Source organism: Ceratotherium simum, chromosome 12 (assembly GCF_057802395.1).
Source record: "Ceratotherium simum simum isolate JZ-2026a chromosome 12, ASM5780239v1, whole genome shotgun sequence".
NCBI classification, from domain to species: domain Eukaryota; kingdom Metazoa; phylum Chordata; class Mammalia; order Perissodactyla; family Rhinocerotidae; genus Ceratotherium; species Ceratotherium simum.
The window spans coordinates 65,095,506-65,106,124 of NC_141911.1; the positions used below are offsets into that span (position 1 = coordinate 65,095,506).

The following is a 10,619-nucleotide window of genomic DNA, read 5'->3' on the forward strand; positions in this document are numbered from 1 at the left end:
AGTCACTAAAGGCATCATTCAATTATGTTTGAATATCTTATCTCTGATCAGCATGTTTGTTCAAGGCATTATTGGGAAACTAGGTGTGAGGGCGCCCTCTGAGAGCCAGACTCTCCTTAGAGGGAGAATTAACACAATTAAGTGTTAAAGGATCATCAACATACGTAAGAATGAAAAGTCAAAGAAAAGTAAAAGACCAGGAAGCAACAGCCTGAGGTGGGACTTGAGTGTCAAAACCGAGAAGGGTGAGAATTTGAAAGTACAGAGGACAATTCAGGTGGGGAATGCCCTGAAGCAAATGCCTGGAGGGATAGATGGAACCAATCACTGGAACCCTGCTGGGGAGCAGGAGGAAATCAATAAGGGTGATCAGAATGCAGCTGGGCCATAAAGAGCCCTGAAAGCCAGGATTTCCCGTGTGAAAACGAAGGGCACAGTCAAATGGTGCTCATGGGGGCAAACGGATCCCAGTAAGGACAACTGACTAATGGAGAGCAGAGGGGATCAAATGCCAAGAGAATGGTGACAAAGAGTCATTGGGCTCTGCGGTCCTGAAGTGCCAGGGACTGCACAAAGACAGCTGAAGGTAAATGGAAATATCAACGTGTGCAAGGTCTTCATGAGGAAGACAGTGATGAAATTAGGGACCAGACCGGATATCACGGACAAAGGAGAAGGTGTACTCCAAGATAACACCAAGGTCTATGCCTGAAGCCAGCCCTGGGGGTCTAGTGGTTGAGACCCGGAGCTCTCACCATTGTGGCCCCGGTTCATGTCCGGTGAGGGAACCACACCACCTGTCTGTCAGTTGTCAGACTGTGGTGGCTGTGTGTTGCTGTGATGCTGAAAGCTATGCCACTGGGATTTCAAATACGAGCAGGGTCACTCACGCAAAAACTGGCCAGGAAAACCCTATGAATAGCAGACCATTGTCTGATACAGCGCCAGAAAGGGAGAGGACGGCGCTCTGCTGTCCACGGGGTCACTAGGAGTTGGAATCAACTCAACAGCACTCACAACAACTATGCCTGAAGACTGACACAAATGAGGATGTCAGACCTGAGTTTGGAAGTTGAGCTGGGAACTCTAGGTCTTGAGAGAGTACCTAAGAAGTCAGAGCTGGAACTACATCTATTTACAAATAAAAATCCATTCCATGAACATGAATAACCATTCCAGAGGGTAAAGGGGAAGGAAATCTCAACAAGTGGAAAGCAGTGTGTGGTGAGGACTACAGAGAGACCATTTAGAGGTCACTTCATCGGGCTCAAGGTTTCAGCAGGCGGAGTTGCAGGTCCAGCGCAGTGCCCTAGGCGGGAAGCCGGGTGCTAACAAGGAATCCTGCAGACTTTCCTGGCGACCTCCAGAAGTTACTTAAGAGCTCTGCACCCCCAAGTCATGGTCTGTAAAATGTGACTACCTACTGGACAACGCTCAGAGGCAGAATGAGGATAAAATGATAGAATGTATGAGAAAGAGATACGCAAACTACAAAAAGCTGCATGAATGTAACATTTTACATGGAATTGAGTATTCCAAGATAAAGTTAGTGTCAGAGACTGTAATTACAAGATTTTCCACCAATACTCCTAATAAACCTCAGCCCTGACCCAGTAGGGTGTTCCCTTCTTTGAATGTTGAAGACCACAGGCTTTTGCTTGTTTGAATTAAACTCCTTCTCAGATCAATAGCATAGTTTCCTGCTATACGCACCCAGCTTACACAAAGCCCAGACAGGACACTGAAACACTTGTCCTTTCTCTCTTGTTTTTTTTTTTCTCCACTATTGTTTTTCCTTTCTCTCTCTCCACCTTGTTCTAATTCCCTATTTCTTATTTACTTCTCCTTCCTCTTCCCCTTACTCTCACTTTAGCTCCATTAAGATATATTCTCACAAACGCCTCCAAAGCATTTTCAAAACCAGGAGAAAATACAGTTAGTGATTAGCATTAATATTCCTTAAAATAGTTTCACCCTTGACCTTATCCACAAATTTCACTGCTCCCCCGCTTTAAATAGAGAGGCAAACCTGTTTGACTAGTTTTTCCGCTAAGCCCTGCTCTCCCGATTGGCTGCTGAATCCAGATGAACAGCAGGCACAGCAGCACAGACGCAAAAGCCATGTAAAGCACGAGGGCCTTCTTCACAGGGAAACCCCACAGTGAAGGGCCTGCAGGCCCTGCATTCACTGCCCCCCTCAGAGCCACCCCCTAAAGCAGGAAGGCCACACCACTGCATCACTTACTCCATTGCTAGGGGAAAAAAAACTCCTCCTGTGAGGCCTTCTCTTCTGAATAAGGGATATTATGATGAGGATGAGGTATAGAGCCAAATTAAGCCTTTACCTTAAGTTTAGAAGTTTAAGAAATTCTGGTGGATGCAACTACACTCAAAATGTGGTACAGAGGTGTGCCCAAGTTTTGTTGTTGTGGTTGTTGTGTGTGTTTGCTTAAGAAGATCAGGAAAATCTGAATTTGCAAAACAGATTAATCAAAATAGGATTCTCTGTATAGAAAGATTTACTTTGATATTGCTTCAAACAGCAAAGTCTCTGGGTACATTTAAAATATGATATGCTTTAAAATCATTGTCCACATTTTTTTTTACTGTAGAGTAGTTCAAACATACAGAATAGTATAAAGATTAATATAGCAAACATCTGTATACTCCTTGCCTGTATTTAAAAAGTGTTAAAATCTTGCCCTATTTTCTTGAGGTGTTCTGTAATTATGATTCAATTTATAAAAACTGAATTTTTATATAACTTAAGTTAGAAAATTCAGCATATTATAGAAAATACAGCATATTTGTACATCTGATTCTACTTCCTTTTTTTAAAAATTTTTTTAAATTCATGGGAACATATTGAAACTAAAACGTTTCACTTGGAGGAAAACCAGCCCCACGATTATTACTTATTAAAGAAAGTTACAGCCAATGTAACAGCTAAAAAATTATGACTCAATGTCTTAAAAATATTTCAAGTAATAAATCTCTTCAGAACAGAATAGAAAAGTACAAAATAATTTTACACATATTTTATATTAATAATATTCCAAAATCAAGAAAATATCTACCAAATCGTTATAATGTAAATTTATTTAGTGAACTAGAATATCTGCAGATGCATTTCTGTTATCTAAATCAAGTCAAAGGAAACTGATTATACCTTCAAAATAAAACCAATATAGTGATTATTTCAATTATTAACAACTCAGATAAACAGCACAAAGCTATGAGCAAAACACACAGTATCTCTGAAATGCTCTTAACTACACATTCTTTCTATCTAATCCAAATGTTTTAGCACTCACATAAATTTCCAGCCAGAGAATAGAAACTGACCTGAGCGGTCCTACATACCCTGCCATTTGGAAATCCAAGGTTCCACCTTTGTTTTGGCTCTGCACTCCTAAATGCCGCCCTAAGTATGGCACTCCTGTCTAACGCAGTTTCAACCTGGCATTTGTCATCTCTGTAAGGGAGTGCTGAGCAGGACAGTACATAGTCTACAACTGAGTTGGTGAATGTACAACATGTAACTGTCAGAAGTCCCAAACTGAAAATCACCTGCACAGACCACTAGGCTTTGCAGGAATAGGACCACGTGCTGGGAGGGAGTTAGCACAATGTACATAGAGACTGAAACTCAACTCCACAACAGAGAGGTCCTGATAACAAAAAGTCTTTGGCTAGAGAATTTCAGGATAAATAAAGAACATCACCAAAGAGTAAAAACTCCATGCATGACGGGCTTCAGTTCACCTTAAAAATATGAAACATCTAATTTCATTTTACTCAAAAAACATTTACTGGCTGTCCTAAAAACTATGTACTACTCTAAGTGCTACATAAACAAAAGATAAGTGGTAAATAACAATAAGTATGTATTGAAACAGACATTAATTTGAACTAAAAAAGAATAATAGCTATTATTTATAACCAATTAATCACCAATATTCCTTACAACCAATAATATGTACTATGTTCAATTGTTGATTGGCTCCCAAACCAGTTCATATATGTAAACATTTTCTCAAAATACGCACTAATTATAGGGTAAAAAATTCATATACATATTAAAATAGTAATCTAATTTTAGACGTATGTCTCTAATACAAAGCATTACTTCATCTAAATAGAGAAAATTCTAAGAAAAAAGTAGGTATTTTTATATATTACTATAGTAGACTCAATTAAAAAAAAAAATCTATGACTCAGTCCTTCCCCTATCACATAGGTTAATAACCGCTTTCCATAGTGTTGATTTTTAAGACTCCATAAGATATGGAAGTGCCTTCCGAATTATCAAATACTAAATTATATTTTATTCAGTTTTAATACCCTCTGTCTTTTTTGTTTTCAGATTCTTTTTTTTTTTTTAAGGCACATCCTTGTTCTATTTTTTTTTTTTTTGTGAGGAAGATCAGCCCTGAGCTAACATCCGTGCCAAACCTCCTCTTTTTTTTTTGCTGAGGAAGACCGGCCCTGAGCTAACATCTATTGCCAATCCTCCTCCTTTTTTCCTTCCCCAAAGCCCCAGTAGATAGTTATATGTCATAGTTGCACATCCTTCTAGTTGCTGTATGTGGGACGCGGCCTCAGCATGGCCGGAGAAGTGGTGCGTCGGTGCGAGGCCGGATCTGAACCCGGGCCGCCAGTAGCGGAGCACGCGCACTTAACTGCTAAGCCACCGGGCAGGCCCTCAGATTCTTTTAAAATGAATAATCTTTGTCCTTATCAGTTTATCTACGAAACTAGAACTGATAATACCAAGAATATTTTAAACAAGACATTAAAAATGTCTATGATTTGATTACCAGATGCTTTTATTTTTTTTTATTTTTTTTTTAAAGATTTTATTTATTTTTTTTTTCTTTTCCCCCAAAGCCCCAGTAGATTGTTGTATGTCATAGCTGCACATCCTTCCAGTTGCTGTATGTGGGACGCAGCCCCAGCATGGCCAGAGAAGCGGTGCGTCAGTGCACGCCCTGGATCTGAACCCGGGCCGCCAGCAGCGGAGCGCGCGCACTTAACTGCCAAGCCACGGGGCCGGCCCCAGATGCTTTTAAAAAACAACGTTTTTGCTAAGGACCCCTCTAGGCTGGTGGAAACGTGTCTTGTGCTGAGGAAGCTGCTATCTCCCCAGAGCTCTTGATGCAACTCTTCCCTCTCTTCAAGGAACGAGTTCCAGTGGCTCTCTGCTCTCTTCAAAATTGTCAGTTGCCCCTATTCCACTGGCTTCTTCTCCAAAGGCTATAAATATGATCAAGTTTTCACCTTAAATATATCTTTTAATCATTCTCCCTAAACTCTGAGAGCAAGTACTGCTGAAAGCAATCGTCTCTACAGACCTCCTAATCACCAAGCACAAGTTGTGCTTTTCATAAAAACAGCTAGCATTTATTGAACACAAACTAGTAACCTACTCGGCAGTGAGTCTGACAGATATTTTGTCATTTGATCCTCAGAGCAACCCTATGAGGTAGGCATTTTGATCCTCATTTTGTAGATGAGGGAAGGGAACTAAATTCTGAGTTCAAGGTCACAGAGCTAGTCAGGGGCAGAACCAGGACTGTCTAATACTCCTCATTTTAGCACTTGACCTCTCACTTCTCGAAATTCTTTCCTCCTGCAACTACCAAAAAGCTGTTTCCCCAATTATCCTCCTGCCTTTCACTCTGTACCTTCTTGTTCTTTACTGCTTCCTATTTCTCTACCCAGCTCTTAAATTGTAGGCTCTCCCCAGGCCTCTATTTCCCTCTTATTCTTTGTACCTTCCCTGGAAGACCTATCAACTTCCTTTTTTTTCCACAACCACCTATATGCTGAAAACTACTAAATCAGTCTGTCCATCCATCCATCCATCCATCCATCCATCCGTCCGTCATTCCATCCATCTATCCATCCTTTTATCTACCTACCATCCATCCATCCATCCATCCATTTATCTACCTACTTATCTAGCCCAGACCTCTCTGTTCAGAACTTATGTGCAATGATTCCTTGGACACTCATCTCCAGTTAGATTTTCTATAAGCACTTCAGTCTACACATCCAAAATTGAGTTCTATCATCCTTGCTCCTCAAACCAACCCTTTAAAGTCCCTATCCCATCCTCCTATACCACCTACCACCTAATCCGTCACCTAATCCTAGAGACTCTACCACCTTAATATCCATGTGGCCAAACCCTTTTTTTCATCTCACTGCTACCACTTTGGTGTAAGGTCCTCAACCTCTCTTAACAAGATCACCCCAATACCTTCTAAACTGCCATTCCAGTCTCACATTCCTCAGATTCATCCTTCTAGATTGCTGTGAGAGCTGTCTTCTCACCATGTCACTCCTTTGTTTAAAACAACCTTGAACAGAAAATGATCCACACTCCTTAGGATGACAAACAGCCCTCCATGATCTTGCCCTGGCCTACACTGACTCATCTTTTCTGCCACCTTCTCTATGAAGGCTCTCTAGTTGTCCGTCCCTATGTAGAACTGGCCACTCCAAACGCCTGCTCAGGGTCCTCTGCGCATATCTCGAGCACAGCGCTCACAGAACTGATAGCACTACATCGTACTTATTGAAACTAACTTGTTTTCTATCTATTCAACCCTCTTACACCCAGAGCGCTTCCAGGGTCTTACGTATCTGCATATCCCCAGAGCACAAGAGCACAGCGCCCAACACATGGTATGCTTTTTAATAAACGTTTGTTGAATAAAAGAATAAATGTTTGTGACCTGCTTTAGATTAGGAAGATATGATTACCACTGTTTTCAAAACTAAATTAAACTACTTTATTCAAACTAATTTGATTATGGATAAATTAAACTACTTTATTCAAACTAATTTGATTATGTAGCTCTTCCATAGGTAGCTATGCAAAATAATATTGAAATAATGGACCTAGCCTCAAGTATGGTTATCAGGATTATCAAAACACACTTCTTATTCCTGGCTTCCAGAGCAGGGAAACATTACCAACATTACATACGGCTAGCGGGCTTCAATGGCACAAAATGGTATGTAAAATATCATAGTATACATATTCCTAAACAAAGACAATCTGGGCCTACCATTAAAAAAGTAAACTATTTTTAAGGGCTGCTTCAATTTCTCAGAAAAGCATAGATTTTCCAGAAGACTGAACTGTCTGAAATTAAGACACTCTTCTAAAGATCTCATATACAAAATTTTCTATTAAAAAAAAACACATTAAAACCATTTATATAGAGGTCACTCTTCTAGGAACCTCAGCCATTCAGCTCATGATCCAGCCCAGAAATAAAGCATGAGGACAGCAAGTATCTGTCACAAAGTCCACAGGCTTTATACTCAGGCAAGAGTCCACATCATTTCACAGAAAAAAAGACAACAGATAATACAGCAGCAGGGCCCGCTCACAGCCTGACAGCAGCAGAAAGGGATAGCTGATAACAGAAAGAGGACCCAGAAAAACCATAAAAAGAATAGTACTTCTGTCTCCATTCTAGTATTTCAACTGGGGAGACTGAGACCATTTACCATAAACAACAACCACTCTACACACCTCAGCGAATAGCACTGTTCAATTCTTTATGCATCCGTGTTCATAAAGACAACCCCACAAAAAAATTAACTTACATCCAAGGGAGCAAGGAAGAGTGTAAGAATTAGAAATTGCTTATTTGTTTTGACAGCTAATTTTTTTGACGTTTCGGTAATTAATAGTGTGAGGGGTCAGCTATTTAGAAAACGTGCTTATGTAAACAAGCAACAACCCAGATGGTGTCAAATAAATGAGATACTATATTTTGCAAAAACAATCAAAAGTTCTTACCTCCTGGTGTACTTTGGAAATCTAGTGTGAGTTAAACAGCATCAAATCAGTATTACTTGATAAATAAGGACATAACTTAGAAAAGGAGTTTGAGAATTGAGAGTGTGGTTATTTTCTTCCTTTGACATCAATATTTAAATGGTAATTAAGCTGATGGTTATTCATAAGGTACCATGAAATGTTTTAAGTTATTTAAATTAAATGTGAACTGTCAAACTCTTTATACAAAGAATAGCTTTTACAAAAAATAAATGTTATTATAAATATCTTTATTACTTCCATTGGTTTACTTATTCTAATATGTGCACCAGGCATTAATACAACAAGCATAAAGCTCCGGAAATTTCAGATTTAAAAAGAGTTCAAATCTCTACAGTAGTATTACCCAGAAAAACTCTGAAGTATAGTCTCTACTCACATATACCCAAGCTACTAATACACTATCAAGCTTTTACTAAATCCTCCTAAGCACTAAATCACACAACACTAGATATCAACTTTACCTTGTGGGTGGAAGGCAAACCGAACAATATTAGAGTATTTCCCTCTGGAATTATCCAGAATAGTTGCTGAACAGAGCCACATTCCTAAAACAAAACCTCAAACTGCCAGGAGATAGTTTCTATGGGAGAGAATTAAGTCCACTGGTTCCCTCTCTGAGACAGAAAAAACACAGGCTGATTTACGATTCAATTCAATTAACACAAAGTTCTGGACTCCCTTACCATTTAATATTGAGGTACATGACTCTTGAATTAATTTAAAAATCTCCAAGGAACAAAGTGTGATTACTTCTAAAACTATTAAAATACCAATTAAAAAGCACTTTCTCTCCTTCCTTCAATGGCAGTCTGGGGATGTGTGGAAATAAAGCACACTAATTCCGAGCGGAAACTTTCTCTTGAACACAAAATTATCAGAAATAGAAACAACAGCACACTTGGTATCTGGCCAAACTGCCACACCTTCCTGTCATTAATCTTGTAAAACTCATTATACAAGGTGACAGCCTGAATGGGCCTGAAGATTTTTAGAGGAGTAGTGGCTTTTTTTTTTTTTATCTTTTCCGCGTGGAAACTCTCTGAAATAAAAGGCTATCTCTATTACCAACAATGGCTCATAATGGAGGTGACTCTCAGGTCACGCCTGATTATGAATGCCACCGCCCCTTCTCCTTGAGATACGCCCTCTTCCTCTTGAGAAGGACTAGTTAACACAATCTAGCCTTCGACTTAGTTTGCGGGACTCTCAGCAGTTCTCCCACCTTCTCAGCTCCCTCGCCCCCGGGACGCTTGAAGGTGACGGGAACCAGCGGTACAGGCACACGTACAGGTACAGAGGGGGTCCTGTCCCTAAGGAAGTGCTGCAGGCGGCACGTTCCTCGTGCCACACTTTATAAACCCTCAAGGAAACCAGTGAGTTTATACATACGGATTGGTCGCCCCCCTCGCCACCTCTGCGTGTCCTTCTGCCCGGTCGCACTGCATATACTTGCGCCCTTCGACGCGGTCTGCCTCCTACAAGCCCAAACCAGGCGTCCCGGGCCCCCTCGCCGCTCCTCCAGCCCGCGGAAGGCGCCCTACTTCCCGCAGCGCGCCCCGCTCTCGCCTCCCCTCGGCCCCGCGGCCCGCACACGCTTCTCCAACACAAGGGCACGCCGCGGGGCTCCCCCACCCGCGCGGGAACCCGCGGAGACCCCGCCACCGCGGTCCCTTCCTGGGGTCACGCGGGCACGTGGGCTCCGGAGGGCGCTGAGAGGTCCCAGTGTGTGCGTGTGTGGACAGCCCCGAGACACTCCCCACCCCAACGCACCCAGCTCTAGGTCCCCCTCAGGGAGAGGACGAAGTACAGGAGAGTTGGAGAGGTCCCGAAGCACCTCCCGGCCCCCCATCCCCGCCCAGCAGCGGGCTCTGGCCTTGGGGCTCCGCGGTGCCCATCCCTGCAGGGTCAAGTGCAAGGTCCTCGGCCGGATCCGCGCGCGGTCATCCCCTTCCTCCTCCGGCACGCACGAAGGCGAGAGGACCCTCACACGGGTGCCGTATGGCAGAGAAAGGAGTGCGGCCGCCAGCCGGGGCAGCGCTGAAAGAGCTCCTTTACACTCCCCCAAGCCTCGGCCTCTCTCCTGCCCGCTCCGCTCCCACCCTGGTCCCTAACTCCCTCAGCCCAACCCCATCCGCACTTTCCGATCCCTACCCCCGCCCCTGGATCGCAGCCATTCGCCCAGCACTCACCTCCGAAGCAAACAACGCCCCTCTCCTCCTCCCAGCCCGCCCCCCTTCCACCAGCTGGAACGGCGTGGTCCCTCCGCTCACCTCGGCTTTCGGCTGCTGCGCGTGAGTTTGAGTGTGTGTCTGCCGCGTAATTGTATCCGGGGACAGCAGGGACCCGTGTGTGTGCGCTGGATCAGGTGTCGCCGCCTTCGGTGGTTTGGGGGCGTGAGGGAGGCTGCAGAGTTAGTGTGTTAGCTTAGAACGGACTCTGGACTCACAATTGATGGCAAAGCTTTAGCCGTGCCCTCCCTCGGGCCCGCAGCGCGCCTGCTCCTCCGCCGCTCCCCGCGGGCGGCCGGGGCCCCCCCAGCCGCGCCCCGCCCCGCCCCGCGCGTGGCGAGCAGAGCTGGAGCGCGCCCCTCTCCTCCCGCGCCTGGCTCAGCGGGGCACGACGCGGGCGCCACGCGCTCAGCCTCGCGTCACACGCCTGGGGCTGCGAGCGCCTCCCGCTCCCCCGGCTGAGGCATGGATGCGGACGCGCCTTCGTGCCACGCGCTCGCGCCCGGGCGAGGCGCCGCGTCCTGGGA

At 44.0% G+C, this 10,619-nt stretch overlaps 1 protein-coding gene across 3 annotated transcripts in view; it reads right to left on the reverse strand.

The window, feature by feature from the left end:
* The window catches only part of UGT8 (UDP glycosyltransferase 8), an 82,419-nt gene extending 72,110 nt beyond the window's left edge, over window positions 1-10,309 (reverse strand). For 2 of the 3 annotated variants that reach the window (XM_087437698.1, XM_087437696.1), the window contains exon 1: window positions 9,635-9,922. The gene's annotated coding sequence lies outside the window, so the exon portion shown is untranslated. Of the gene's footprint in view, window positions 1-9,634; window positions 9,923-10,134 lie in introns of those variants that run through there. The other variant, XM_087437699.1, reaches the window with a different exon arrangement.
* Window positions 10,310-10,619: the final 310 nt, after the last annotated feature.